The following is a 12,716-nucleotide window of genomic DNA, read 5'->3' on the forward strand; positions in this document are numbered from 1 at the left end:
TGGCCGCGCGGACCAATCTGTCCCGCGGGTGCTGCCCGGCCCCGGCGAGGTGGTCATCTGGAACGCTGCGCCCGCACCGCCTGCCCAACGCGGGGAGGGTGCCGCGCTCCCGCAGCCGCGAGGGAGCCCCCTGGGTGGGAACTGGAGGCGGCGAGGGAAAAGTCTGGAGCCCGAAGCCAGGCAGCGGCGGCTGCGGAGGGGCTGCCGTGGCACTTGGAGGCGTGCGACTTGCTGCGAAAAGCGGGCGGGCGGCGGCTGCAGTGTGCGCAAAGTTTTGGGTGGCGCGCAAAGACGCAGACCAGGGCCGCCGCGCAGAACCGCGCAAGTTGTGGCCGGAACCTGAGGGCGAACCCCCGGGGGCCCCCACGGGGTCTCGCCGACACTGGGACAAGTGGTTTTTGCTCCCCCCGCGGTAGCTGAGGCTGGGTGGACGCGCAGCCACTTACCCCTTCCCAGCCCAGGGGAAACAACTTAATCCTCTCGGAGGCGGTTGGACACCGGCTGGCTGGGCAGCGTCGAGGTTCCCGGCTCTGTCCTTTTGTGGTCTTGCACACTTCCCTACTCATTCTGGGTTTTCTGTGATTTTCTGTCCACTCCTGTGTCCAGAAACCAGGCAAGGTGGCTGCGGGTCTTTCCCCCAGTCTGTCATTTTACCCCTCGCGCCACCTGGACACATTTTCTCTCCCCCACTCCACCCCCAGTTTGGCTCTTTGAGGCTGCCTTGAAAAATGAGATGATTAATCAATTAGGTTAGTGGCCAATTAGGCATAACCTTGTAGCAAAATAATGATGCCCGGCTCTCTGGGCTTTCACTGGTGATGAGATGGGAATCCAGCCCAGGTGGAGGGGCTGTTTCGAAAAGATATGGCTGATGGGGGAATTTCTGGGAATTTAAGATTAAAAAAAAAAAAATCCAAATGTATGGTGGCGGCAGAGGTTGTGGGGATTCAGTAGGGGTATGCGTGTGTGCATCTGTTCCTTTTTTCCGCGCCGCCCCCCCAACCCCAGGAAATTAACCCTTGGCAGCACAGTCTGGGGGGACTTTGCAGACAGCATGTTTCCAACAGCTCAGAAAAGGTGTGTCCCCTGCTTGCCAGCCCCATCCCCCTTGTCTCTGGGGGGAAACTCTCCCCGGGAAATCGCCTCACAGTGGCTTTGCTGCTGTTTTGGGAGGGTGAGTTCCGAGGAATGCATTTTAGTTTCATGTCCGAGGAATCGCGTCGTTGCAGAAGGAGGTTCTTGTGCTGTGGCTTCCGAGGATGCACATTTCCCCCACTCTTGTTAAATAAAGCGGTTATTAAATGGGTGCAAATGGGCGACAATCTGTCTCCAGGGCTGGGAAGTTCTGCTGCTAAGCGGGGCTTCCTTTTTCTTTTTGGGGTGACTGGCGGGGTTTGGCACTGCAGTATTACAATACAGCCATATTAAAAAGGTCTTCAGAGCTTAGAGCCCTCTGCCACTGCAGCCCCATTTCAACAGACTTCCTTTCTCAAATCCTTTTTGCCAGCAGCATACGGGGGATTTCTAATGTGCACCCTGTGCATTTGAATCCCTTTCTGTCTCTATTTTAAGCTCATCCTATCTGTTTATGCATCCGGACACTATATCGTGGATTTATTTTCAGAAGGCGGACACCTAGAGCTGTTCCCAGGGCAGAGGGATTTTTGCAACAGGTCCTAGGTCTGGGTTTTCTAATAATGAGTCCCCCTGGCATTGAGTGAGCCAGGGTCCTCGCCTCTCTACCGGGGACCTGACCACGTTGGACCAGGTGGTCCCTGATATCCCTTGCAGTGCTGACATGAGCTGGTTCTGAATTTTATGGCTTTTCTTCCTTTCTGAGCTGATCAAGAGGAGTAGCTGAGTAGTGCGATGTGACAGCAGCTGTGCCACCTCACTCCCAGCGGAGAAAGCTGGCTGGGGCTTAGGAGCAAATAGGAATTGCCCAGCTGGAAGACTGCCTAGTGATACTGGTGTTCAGGGACGACTGGGAGCCATAGGCTCCACCCGCTTTCCTCAAAATGAAGGGCCACTGTTCAGCCTTCTCTGTCTTTTCTGAGACTTATTTATTTATTTTTCTTGAAGCTGGACTCAGCCGTTCACCTCACTGCGATCCTGTTTGTTGCTCGACCCGTGCTAGCAAAGGCCTTCCTCCTCTTCTAAAATTGCAGCTTTTTTATATAGTGGGAAGGGAGATGGGGGGAGAAGGAAGGGAGAGAGGACAGAGAGAAAGAGCAGGAGGTGGGGAGAGTGGGAAGAGAGAGACAGAGAGAGAGAGCCTCAGGCTGTGAAAATAGGCAGGCAGTGGGAAAGAGGCAGGAGAGGTAGAGAATGAAGGGAGAAGGGAAGGAAGAAATGTAGGCACGGGAGGACATACAGGGAGGAGGAATTCTAGCTCGCAGAAGGGGAGAGAAGGGCCCATATGAACCAAAGTCTTGTTTTATTACCTGGCTTGAAAAAATGTAAAGGAAAACCCTGAACTGCAAAAGACTCATTCCAGATAGACTTGCTAGGAACTGAGCTTTGACATAATCATATAATTACTTACAACATAAACATTGCACCGCAGAAAACCCATCAACTCTGGTTCTTGTCTCTTCCTTGACTGGGGGATGCAGTTGCTGGTATGGGGTTGGAGCTGGCAAGGATTTGTTTGTTAGTAGATGTGCTTTGCATAGCCCCAAAAGCATTCTTGTTGGGGTCAGATTGGGGTACTCCCTTTGGACAAGCTGAGTGTCCAAATGACTTTGGAGGGGAAGGTATCCCTTTGTCTTTAGGTCCATCTTTCATAGAATGGCCAAATTTTTAAAAGTGTATTTTTCGGGACGCCTGGGTGGCTTAGTTGGTTGGACGACTGCCTTCAGCTCAGGTCATGATCCCGGAGTTCCGGGATCAAGTCCCGCATCAGGCTCCCGGCTCCATGGGGAGTCTGCTTCTCCCTCTGACCTTCTCCTCGCTCATGCTCTCTCTCTCACTGTCTCTCTCTCAAATAAATAAATAAAAAATCTTAAAAAAAAGGTGTATTTTTCATTTATTTAAAGTTGGAGGAGAAAAGAATAATGATAGTAAACACTTTTACCTGCCATCTAAAACTAAGAGTGATGGGAAAGTAATTCCAATTAATTTTCTCTTCTCCAGCCTCCTTGTCCCCGGTCCAGACCATCCTCAGTGCCTCTGACTCTTCTCCTGGCCTCCAGTAGAGGCCCTCCCCAGAGCTGTGGCTTGATCTTTCTAAAACATAGCTTTGATCATGTTATTCCCCAGATCAAAAAACATAAAGAAGTTTCCCTATTGCCTAAAGCATATTATTCAAATATCTGACCATAGACTTCAGAGCCTTTCAGAGCCTGGCCTTCTGCTTCGCTCCTACACACACACACACACACACACACACACACACACACACACATCCTAACACACAGCATCACACACATACACAGCCCTCTCTCACACACACACCACACACACACATGCATGCACCACTCACTACACTCACAGCACATATACACGCTACAGACGTGCCTTTCATAGATTTGTGGGTACAACCTTTTTTCCTTCTCTAGAAAATACATTCCTACTCTACCTTGTGAACTCTGCTCATCAGAAGGGTCACTTGAAGGTCCTATGTGTCTCTTTCAATTTCCTGGAAATGGAAGAACAATATTAGCTTCCATACTTCTTATTGTGGTGGTGGGAATAGGAATATTGGGACCCTCATGGCTACAAGCCTTATTTAGAGGATGAAAGCCACCCGTAGAAGAGAAAAGGGAGTGTTTCTCAGGTTGAAATCAACTTTGGTGGGGCTGCTTTTGTGACACTGGTTGGTTTGGGCAAGGTGGTGACCATCACTTGGTGACAGACTCCTTCTTTGTCGGTGAGAGTGCTGGAACCCTGTACCATTAACAGTTGCTTACTTACAGCTTATGAAACAGCCTTATTGTGGAGGACAGAAGACCCAGTGCCACTAGACAACCTTTCAATTTATCTAGCAAAGCCCGTGAAGTTCCTGTCTCAAGGGGACAGAATTAAACAAGAAAGAACACCAGATAAAGAATTCATTTGTATTCATAGGCTTTTAATAAATAAAAACGATTTTTTTTCCGAAATGAACTCTGAGCCATAGGTCTTGAGACTTCTTGTTTAGTTAACATGCAGAATATGACTTCTTGTTTCAAAATGACCATTTTTTTTTTTTTTTGGAAGCTTGAGCTCAGATCTTTAGTGACATTTTTTCTTCCAGCAAATATTTACAGCCGAGCTGGAAACTGACAGGAAGGAGGGTTTAAAATGAAAATGTTACCAAACTGAAGTTTACATCTGAGTGAAACACATGGTGTCCCCCTGGACAGAGTCCTAAGAACTCAAAATATTTGTCAATTTGTAGAACTTGAAGAAACCAAGCTGTTTCCTTTGTTAATGTGAACTCCAAAAATTATATTTTTGCTTATGCATGGTGGTGGCCTTTTCTGCTTCTTATCTGTTTGCTTTTACTGTGGTCATGGAATTCCAGCCATGAGTTTTTTCTTCAGTCTCTGTTCTGGATAAGGCAGACTGCCTGAGGGTTAGTCCCCAGGTTCATGTCTGTGTCCGTACTTGTGCTTATGCAGTTTTTCCTGCTGGAAATACCCTTCTTTTTCCTATCTCCTCCAGATCCACTAGGCTTTTAAGGCTGAGGTCAGTTGTCAAGTCCTGCATGAGGTTTTCTTAGTTAACTCTAATGAATATTGACACACACTGACTGTGGTGGGTTTTTTTTTTTTTAAATCACTTTATTAATTTTTCAAATTATGTGAATAATACAAGTTAACTGTAAAAAAAAGTCAAAGTACAGAAAAAATATAAGAGGTTAGCAAAAATCATTTGAAATTCCCATTTTGTTATCTGTAATTTAGTGGCTGTCCTTTCATTTATGTCCATAGACCCACATATTAGCATATATAATGGATGTGACTTTTTGTGCTCTGCCTTATTATGAAAGCTGTTTGCTTTTTGTCCTGGGCATCTATTTTTTTTTTTTAGTTTTTAAATTTTTTAATTAACATATAATGTATTATTAGCCCCAGGGGTACAGGTCTGTGAACTGCCAGGTTTATACACTTTACAGCACTTACCATAGCACATACCCTCCCCAATGTCCATAATGGGGCCTCTATTTTTAAGTACAGTTTTGTTTGCTTATTTACTGTCCCTTGTCCCCCAAACTAATCTAAAAACCTGTTTTTTTTGTATATTATTATTTTTATTTTTTTGTATTATCTCTATGCTTTCATAATATGCTTTACATGTATATGTTCACACACAGTATTTACATACAGAAGGATTTTTGTCATTGATTTAAAAGATGAGATGTATATGTATTTCTTGGCATCCTGTAATTCTCACTTAAAACACTATGGGATTGGGGTGCCTGGGTGGCTCAGTGGGTTAAGCCTCTGCCTTCAGCTCAGGTCATGATCTCAGAGTCCTGGGATTGAGCCCCACATAGGGCTCTCTGCTCAGCGGGGAGCCTGCTTCCCCCTCTCTCTGCCTGCCTCTCTGCCTACTTGTGATCTCTGTCTGTCAAATAAATAAATAAAATCTTAAAACAACAACAACAACAACAACAAACCACTAGGGGAAACTCTTCTGCCCCCGACCCCCACCAGCCCTCCCTCAGCCAATTGGTATATGTATACCACTCTTTTCAGTGGCTTTGTGAGTTTCAGTGGTACGAATACACCACAAATTTTCAACCATTTACCTACCGATGAGCATTTACTTTTGTTCCACTAATTTGCATACACAGTGCTGAAATAGGCATCCTTGTCTGTTTATCATTACCTGTTGCTATGCTCGCTCTCATATGAATAGAGTCCCAAAACTAATATTTCTAAGACAAAGGATATGTACTTTTTAAAGTTTTAGGAGAGGGGCACCTGGGTGGCTCAGTGGTTAAGCCTCTGCCTTCAGCTCGGGTCGTGATCTCAGGGTCTTGGGATCGAGTCCCACATCGGGCTCTCTGCTCTGCGGGGAGCCTGCTTCCTCCTCTCTCTCTCTCTCTGCCTGCCTCTCCGCCCACCTGTGATCTCTCTCTGTCAAATAAAAAAAAAAAAAATCTTTAAAGTTTTAGGAGATAGTGCCATGTATCTTTCCAAGGAGAATGTAATAATTCACATTTCTGTTCACATCATAGTCTTTTCCCTATATCTTTGCCAGGAGCATGTGTTATCATTTTCTTTAGCTAACCTGGTTAGGTAGCAAGTGGTAGCTTGTTGTTACTTACTTTGTATTTTTCATCTCATGTTCTTTGGACATTTGAATTTGCTTCTCGGTGCACGGCTAATTCATCTTTGCCCATTTTTCTTTTTGGTAGCTTGTCTTTTTCTTATCATTTCATAAGGGTTCCTTTCATATTCTTTTTCCTTTCATCTATATTGTATATGATTTTCTTTCCTTGGAAGTTGGATCTGGTGTCATAATGATCTCTTTGTTTATGCCCAAACTAGACTGTGAGTTACTAGACGGCAATCATGTGTCTGATTCATCTCTAGGACATCGCATCCAGGGCAAGGCCTGAAAAAGTGTAGGTTCAGAATAAATGGTTATAACATTGACTACATGTGTGATATCCAAGTGTATTTCATTTAACATTGAATTATATGAAATAACATATACATAGCATTCATAGACTGGGATGTTTCAAATTAACAAAATTTCAAGATGACTAATGTTTTGGAAATATTTATAAATAAATTTTCCCTCCTTTTTAAAATGAGCATGGCTCAGAAATATCATTATGAGCATCAATTATTGTGTTGGGTTATATACTTGATAATCTTAAGGACTTTATTTGTATTTTTTTATTTTTAAGACTTTTATTTCTTTGAGAGAGAGAGAACATGAGCAGGAGTGGGGAGGGGCAGAGGGAGAGGGAGAAGCAGACTCCCTGCTGAGCAGGGAACCCATCATGGAGCTAGATCCCAGGACCCCGAGATCACGACCTGAGCCAAAGGCAGATGCTTAACCAACTGAGTCATCCAAACCACTCCCTTAAGACTATTTAGTGATGCAGGACTGTTTGCCCCTATATACAAGTGGCCTCAGACCTATGGATGTACAGATTTTAGATTCCAATATCTATTTTTTTGTACTTTTTCAGTCTTTATCCTCCCTATTGTATTGTGTCTTGGTTATTGTGTCTTGGTATTGTCCGTTTATCTGCCTCTAAAAGTTGTCCTCTTCTCTTTCTCCCCATCTTTGCATTGGTTGTGCACTAATGTCAGGAATCCTGCTCCTTGGAAATGTACATATATTCAACTTTTTTTTTAAGAGTTTATTTATTTATTTGACAGAGAGAGATCACAAGTAGACAGAGAGGCAGGCAAAGAGAGAGAGGGAAGCAGGCTCCCTGCCGAGCAGAGAGCCTGATGCGGGACTTGATCCCAGGACCCCGGGATCATGACCTGAGCCGAAGTCAGCAGCTTAACCCACTGAGCCACCCAGGTGCCCGAAATGTCCATATATTAAAGGTCAATAAGCATCAGCCAAGTCTTGGCCTGGCTGCCATTACTATGCATAAAGTGCTCCAGCCCCAGTGAAGATACACCTGTGATGGTTTAGGGGTTTTTTTTTGTTTGTTTGTTTGTTTGTTTCTTTGTTTACAACTCTTTTCTGGGAAGGTGAGATTGACAGGTAAGTGAAGTGGTGGCCTGCCATCTCAATTAATTGGGATATAGCTCCGATGTCATGTAGCCACGACCCTAAATATAATGGATTAAGAGATCTTTAGAATGGTAGAAATGTATCTATTTCAGTCTTGTGAAAGTCTGAACGTATAGGGCAGCTCTATGCTGTGAAGTCGTGTGGTGTCCAGGTTCCTTGTAGCTTGCTGCTTCTCTATCTCTCAGACACTGCTATCATCTTCATGATCTGGGGCAGCATGCCACCACATCCTCATTCAAACTAGAGGGCAGAGGAGAGCCTTCCCATTTCTTTTGAGGGCGTGGCCAGAAGTTGCATGCCTAATTTCTTTGTACATCTTCATTGCCCAGCACCAAGGCAATTGGCCCCTCCTGAAAGAGGGGAGACCAAGGGGTGCTGTTTTTACTCTGGGTGGCCGTGAGCCAGAATCAGGGTGCTATATAATAGAAGAGAGGAAGAATGGAAGTTGGCGGAGACACCGGCGGTGTCTGCCACACCTACTCTTACTATTCCCGGTGTCCTCTCAGCTCTCTTGCCAGATTGTCAACCCCTTGGTACAGTTTCCTACTTTTTCTCCCCACCGCCCACTGTTGTGTGGCATGTAAAATAGTTGCTCGATAAAGGCAGCTCTATTTATAAGCTTTCTTTCTGTGTTTTAGTGATGAGAAAATGCAGGGGGGAGGGCGGGGATTGCTGCCGGCGTGGAGCTCAGGAACTAGAAAATTTGGAACTTCCTGGCTGATTTTTCTTTAATTTAGCTCCTGCCCTGTATAGTCCTCCATGGCCCCACTCGAGGTTAATTATTCCGATTTCTTACTCCGCCTTCGTTCTCTGCTCTAAGAGGTCTAGGTGAGGAGACCACATGCTTTGGAAGCAGGTGTGTTGGCAACTCTGTGAGAGTCAAGGGGAAAATCAGCCCCCTGCAAATAATACAAGTTTGAGATTATGACCTCCTTTGCGAAAAACGGTCTCCTGGTAATCAACAGATTGCATCGCCCAGCTGAAGTTTCTGCACCCCATGGGCTCCCATTGTCTTCCTGATTAACACAGAAGCATCTCCTTCCTTACTCCAGACTGACTCTGGAATTGGGTTTATTTCAGCCTAACGGCTGATTCTAATTGGTCTCCCTGCTTCCAAAGCACAAATGTGATCTATTTTTTCTCGGTGCGGGGGCGGGGATTTTGATGGGAGGGAGTGATATTTAATCATGGGCCAGTCAACAATGAAGACCTGGGTCTTATTTCTGTGAAAGCTTGGTCAGAGGCTGTGCATGTTGCGAAGCTGCATCAGGACTCCAGAACTTTCTGTTTCACTTGGTCTGAGCTGGATATAGGGAAGGTCTCCCTTTTTCCCTGCAGGAGCACAAGTGGCCTTCATAGGCTTATTTCTTGGGTGAGCAATGCATGAGGATCTCTGAGGTGAGGCAGCTTTGAAGAAGAGAAAGAAAGGAACTGTCATGTTGTATCAATTAGGGTCTTAGTTGATGATGACACAGTTTAAGCAGAAAGGGATTTATTAATGGGTGTTGGGTAGCCTACCGCATTCTAGAAGGGTCCTGGGAGCCAAGCTTGGGTGTGAGGACAGCTACTCAACCACACCATGGAATTGTTATGGTGGAGATGACACTGTTGCTAGGAACACATGGGGGGGATCTTTGAGCTGCCCCAGAAGAGCTCCTCTCTCTGCCCATGGCAGATACCCGCTGTCTTTTCAGTTCTTCCCTCCAAGCCTCATGCAAATGTGTCTGCTTGGTGCCCAGAGCACCCTATAGTCACTCCTGGGTCTCACAGAAGTGCAAGAAACACAGACGTGCCGTTGAAATTGTGCTGAGAGAGTCTAGAGCATATCTGTGGGAGCTACATACGTTTATGCTCCTCTCTGAATTTCACCCAAAAGATAAATCAGTCCCTTTCCTTTGACGAGAGGCAATGGAAGTGTTGCTTCCCTGCTTTTCCCTTCTGGGAGTAGCGTGTAAGTAGGCAGTACGCCTTCCCCTTGAACATCACACACTTGCTTACAAACCCTCAGGGGCCACCGTGGCCTTCAAGATCTAACAAATTCTTTAGCGTGGCAGAAAAGCCCTTCCCAGGGCTGTATCCTGTATTTCAGCCTCCTTCCTCTCCAGTCCCCTTTCTGTTTGCTTTCCAGCTTGCTCTTCCAGGTGTAATCCATTCTGAACTGCTTGGAAGACTCTTGGCTGTGCTTCTGCTCTCCCAAGCTTCCACATCTCAGTGCCTGTCGCTCTCCTCTCCCTGCACCATGAGGAAATTGTCCTTTGTGTCTCCCTTCATTTGACAGACGTCTCCCTACTCTTCAAGACGGAGGCATCATTTCCTCTGGGAATCTTCTTTTTCCTCTCCTAGACTGGATTAGGTGTCCCTCGTGGCTATACCCAAAGCACACAGTAATCCCTTCTGTCACTACATCTAGCACATAGTATGTGACCTTTGGTTTCTCTCTCTGCTCATGCTAGTGCAAGCTGCCTGAGAGCATGGTCTTTGTCTTTTCTCTCTGTATCTCAGTAGCTAGCACAAGGTCTGGTACATAGTAGTTGTGGTTGAATGTTCTCTTCTGGTGAAGGACATGGACTCTGAAGTCAGCATCTGACTTTGCCACCACATAGATAATACAGTTTTAGGCAAATTAAACATCACAGGGTGGTTGTATAAAGGTTAAGTAAAATAATGCACATGAAATGCTTAGCATGGAACACATAATAGACACTCAATAAAATTCAGCTATCCCTTTGATTTTCTGATAATCATTATTGCAGGTGTTCAATGAACCATAGTGATCACTAGCACACTTTCTAGACTAAAGGATAATCTGGGTCACAGTATGGTGATCTGTGATATTTCCTACCTCCCAAAGAACCAAAACCTCCCGTGGATTGAGAGGAAGAGTAAAAAATAGAAATTGACAGAAGTTTCCAAAGGAGAAACATGTATAGCAGCTCAGTAACAGAGTGAGAGAATGCCTCCTGACATCAGGTTTGTCACTAGGACTTTACTAATAGTTCCATTTCCCTTTACATGCTTCTTTCTTCGCTCCACAATATAGAAAAGAAAAGAAACAAGAAGACACTGAGATGACACGGAAAGCAATGTCAAAACTTCAGTGAAGATCAGACATTTTCCAGGGCATTGGCTGGAAGCACACATCCCACTGTGCTCTCCCTGGGAGTATGCGATGTTAAGACAGTGGGAGGGGATGGGTATTAAGGAGGGCACGGATTGCGTGGAACACTGGATGTTATACACAAGCAATGAGTCATGGAGCACTCCATCAAAAACTAGTGATGTACTGTATGGGGACTAATATAACAAAAAAAAATTTTTTTTAATGACCAAAAGGTGTGGGGGAAGCATCAAGTTGATGTCGAAAAACAGCCTAGAATATGGCGAATGTCTTCTTTGTGTCATTTGTAAGAGCACAGCATCTTACACAGAGTCAATGTCTTTCCATCTGTGTGGGTCCAAAATACCTCCCCTTTCTCTCGTTTCCCCGTGGGTCCACACTCATTTCACTGCATCTAACCCAGCAAACATTTATTGAGCCCCTACTGCATGCAGGGAACTCTACTGATTCTCTCCTTTTATGCTTGTTTCTCCCACCACATTAATGTCATTGCTTTATTAGAAATAAAGGCTGGTGTCAAATGAAAATGTTGGTCATTGACATCTACTGTTCTTAAGGGAGCAACATAAAAGAAAAAATTTATATTTCTAGTTTTGTAGAAATAGCCCTTGTTATTGGATGTGAATAGACACAATAGTGAGAGGAACATTGACCTGGAGGGAGTATGGAGACCAAGGACCTATCCTAATTTGATGTTTGACTTTGGATATGTTGTTTAATATTTTTGGGTTCCAGGTTTCCAGTGATTTCTAAGGACCTTTCCAGCCCTAATATATTATGATTAAAAAAAAAAGTGTAAAGGGGACATAACGAAATTTGGATTTGCTGTCCAAATATGGAAAGTATAGTGGATTTGGAATTCGAAGGCTTGATTTGAACTGTGGCATTGACATGTGGCTTGTGTGACATGGGGCTTAATCTCTCAGCCTCCCCAAATCCTTCTCCATACAATGGGGATGCTGCCTATTGCCTTCCCTGCTGCATAAAATCCGTGTGAAACTTCAAGAAGTAATGCATGTGAAAGTGAATTATGAATGACAAGGGACTGTACACATACACATACAAGCTATTATTACTGTTAATAATCATTTTGATTTCAATATTTTATTCCAACCAACACTTTTGCATTTTGCCTTCTGGATTGTTTGAAGAGAACATCATCTTTCATTCCCCATCTCCCTCCATCCGAAAGCAGTCAGGGGATTTCTCAAAGGAATGGGTGTTGTGTCCTCTGCCTGTCTTTCCGATCGACACTCATCTTGGGCCCCAGCACTTGTCTGAGTGTATAATGTTTCAACTGCTGGCCCGAAAGGAGACCATTTGTTCCCTGCTAAATGAGCTGTTACTGTGTGCCTCTGTCCCCTCGACACCTGGGGCTGTGTTCATGGGAGAATCCAACCGTGGATCTCAGGAGCCTTTTTGAAAAGTTTATTAGAAGAAGGGAGAAAACATTTCTCAGCAGGTTGTACCCTCCGTCCCTGGATTCGACTCATTAGTCGGAGCAGGGTGGGTTACCTGGGGGTGGGAGGGCAGGTCTACCTGCCTTGGCCCCTGCAGGCCCTGCCAGGGGGGTCAGGGGGGGTGCAGGGGGAGGCACAGGCCTCCCAACAGCCCCTTTCTGGCCTTTCTGCTGCCCCTGCTCCACAGGTAGCTAATTAGCTCTAACTGGATGGTGTTTTGCTGTCCATGGTTTGGGGCAGCTTACCTGAGCTTGTCTCCAGGAGCACCTCTCCCTTATGTCATCCCCAGGCCTGGCCGAGTCTCATGATCTACAAGGCAGAGACCCCTCTCTCACACTGGCTTTTTGGGCTCTGAGAGCTGGAGGGGCAGCTTCTCTCCAGACCGTTGTGGCTCTATCTGCCGAATAAGGACCCAGCTGCCCCACCAACCCTTTATATGG

This window comes from Lutra lutra, chromosome 4 (assembly GCF_902655055.1).
Source record: "Lutra lutra chromosome 4, mLutLut1.2, whole genome shotgun sequence".
NCBI lineage: Eukaryota > Metazoa > Chordata > Mammalia > Carnivora > Mustelidae > Lutra > Lutra lutra.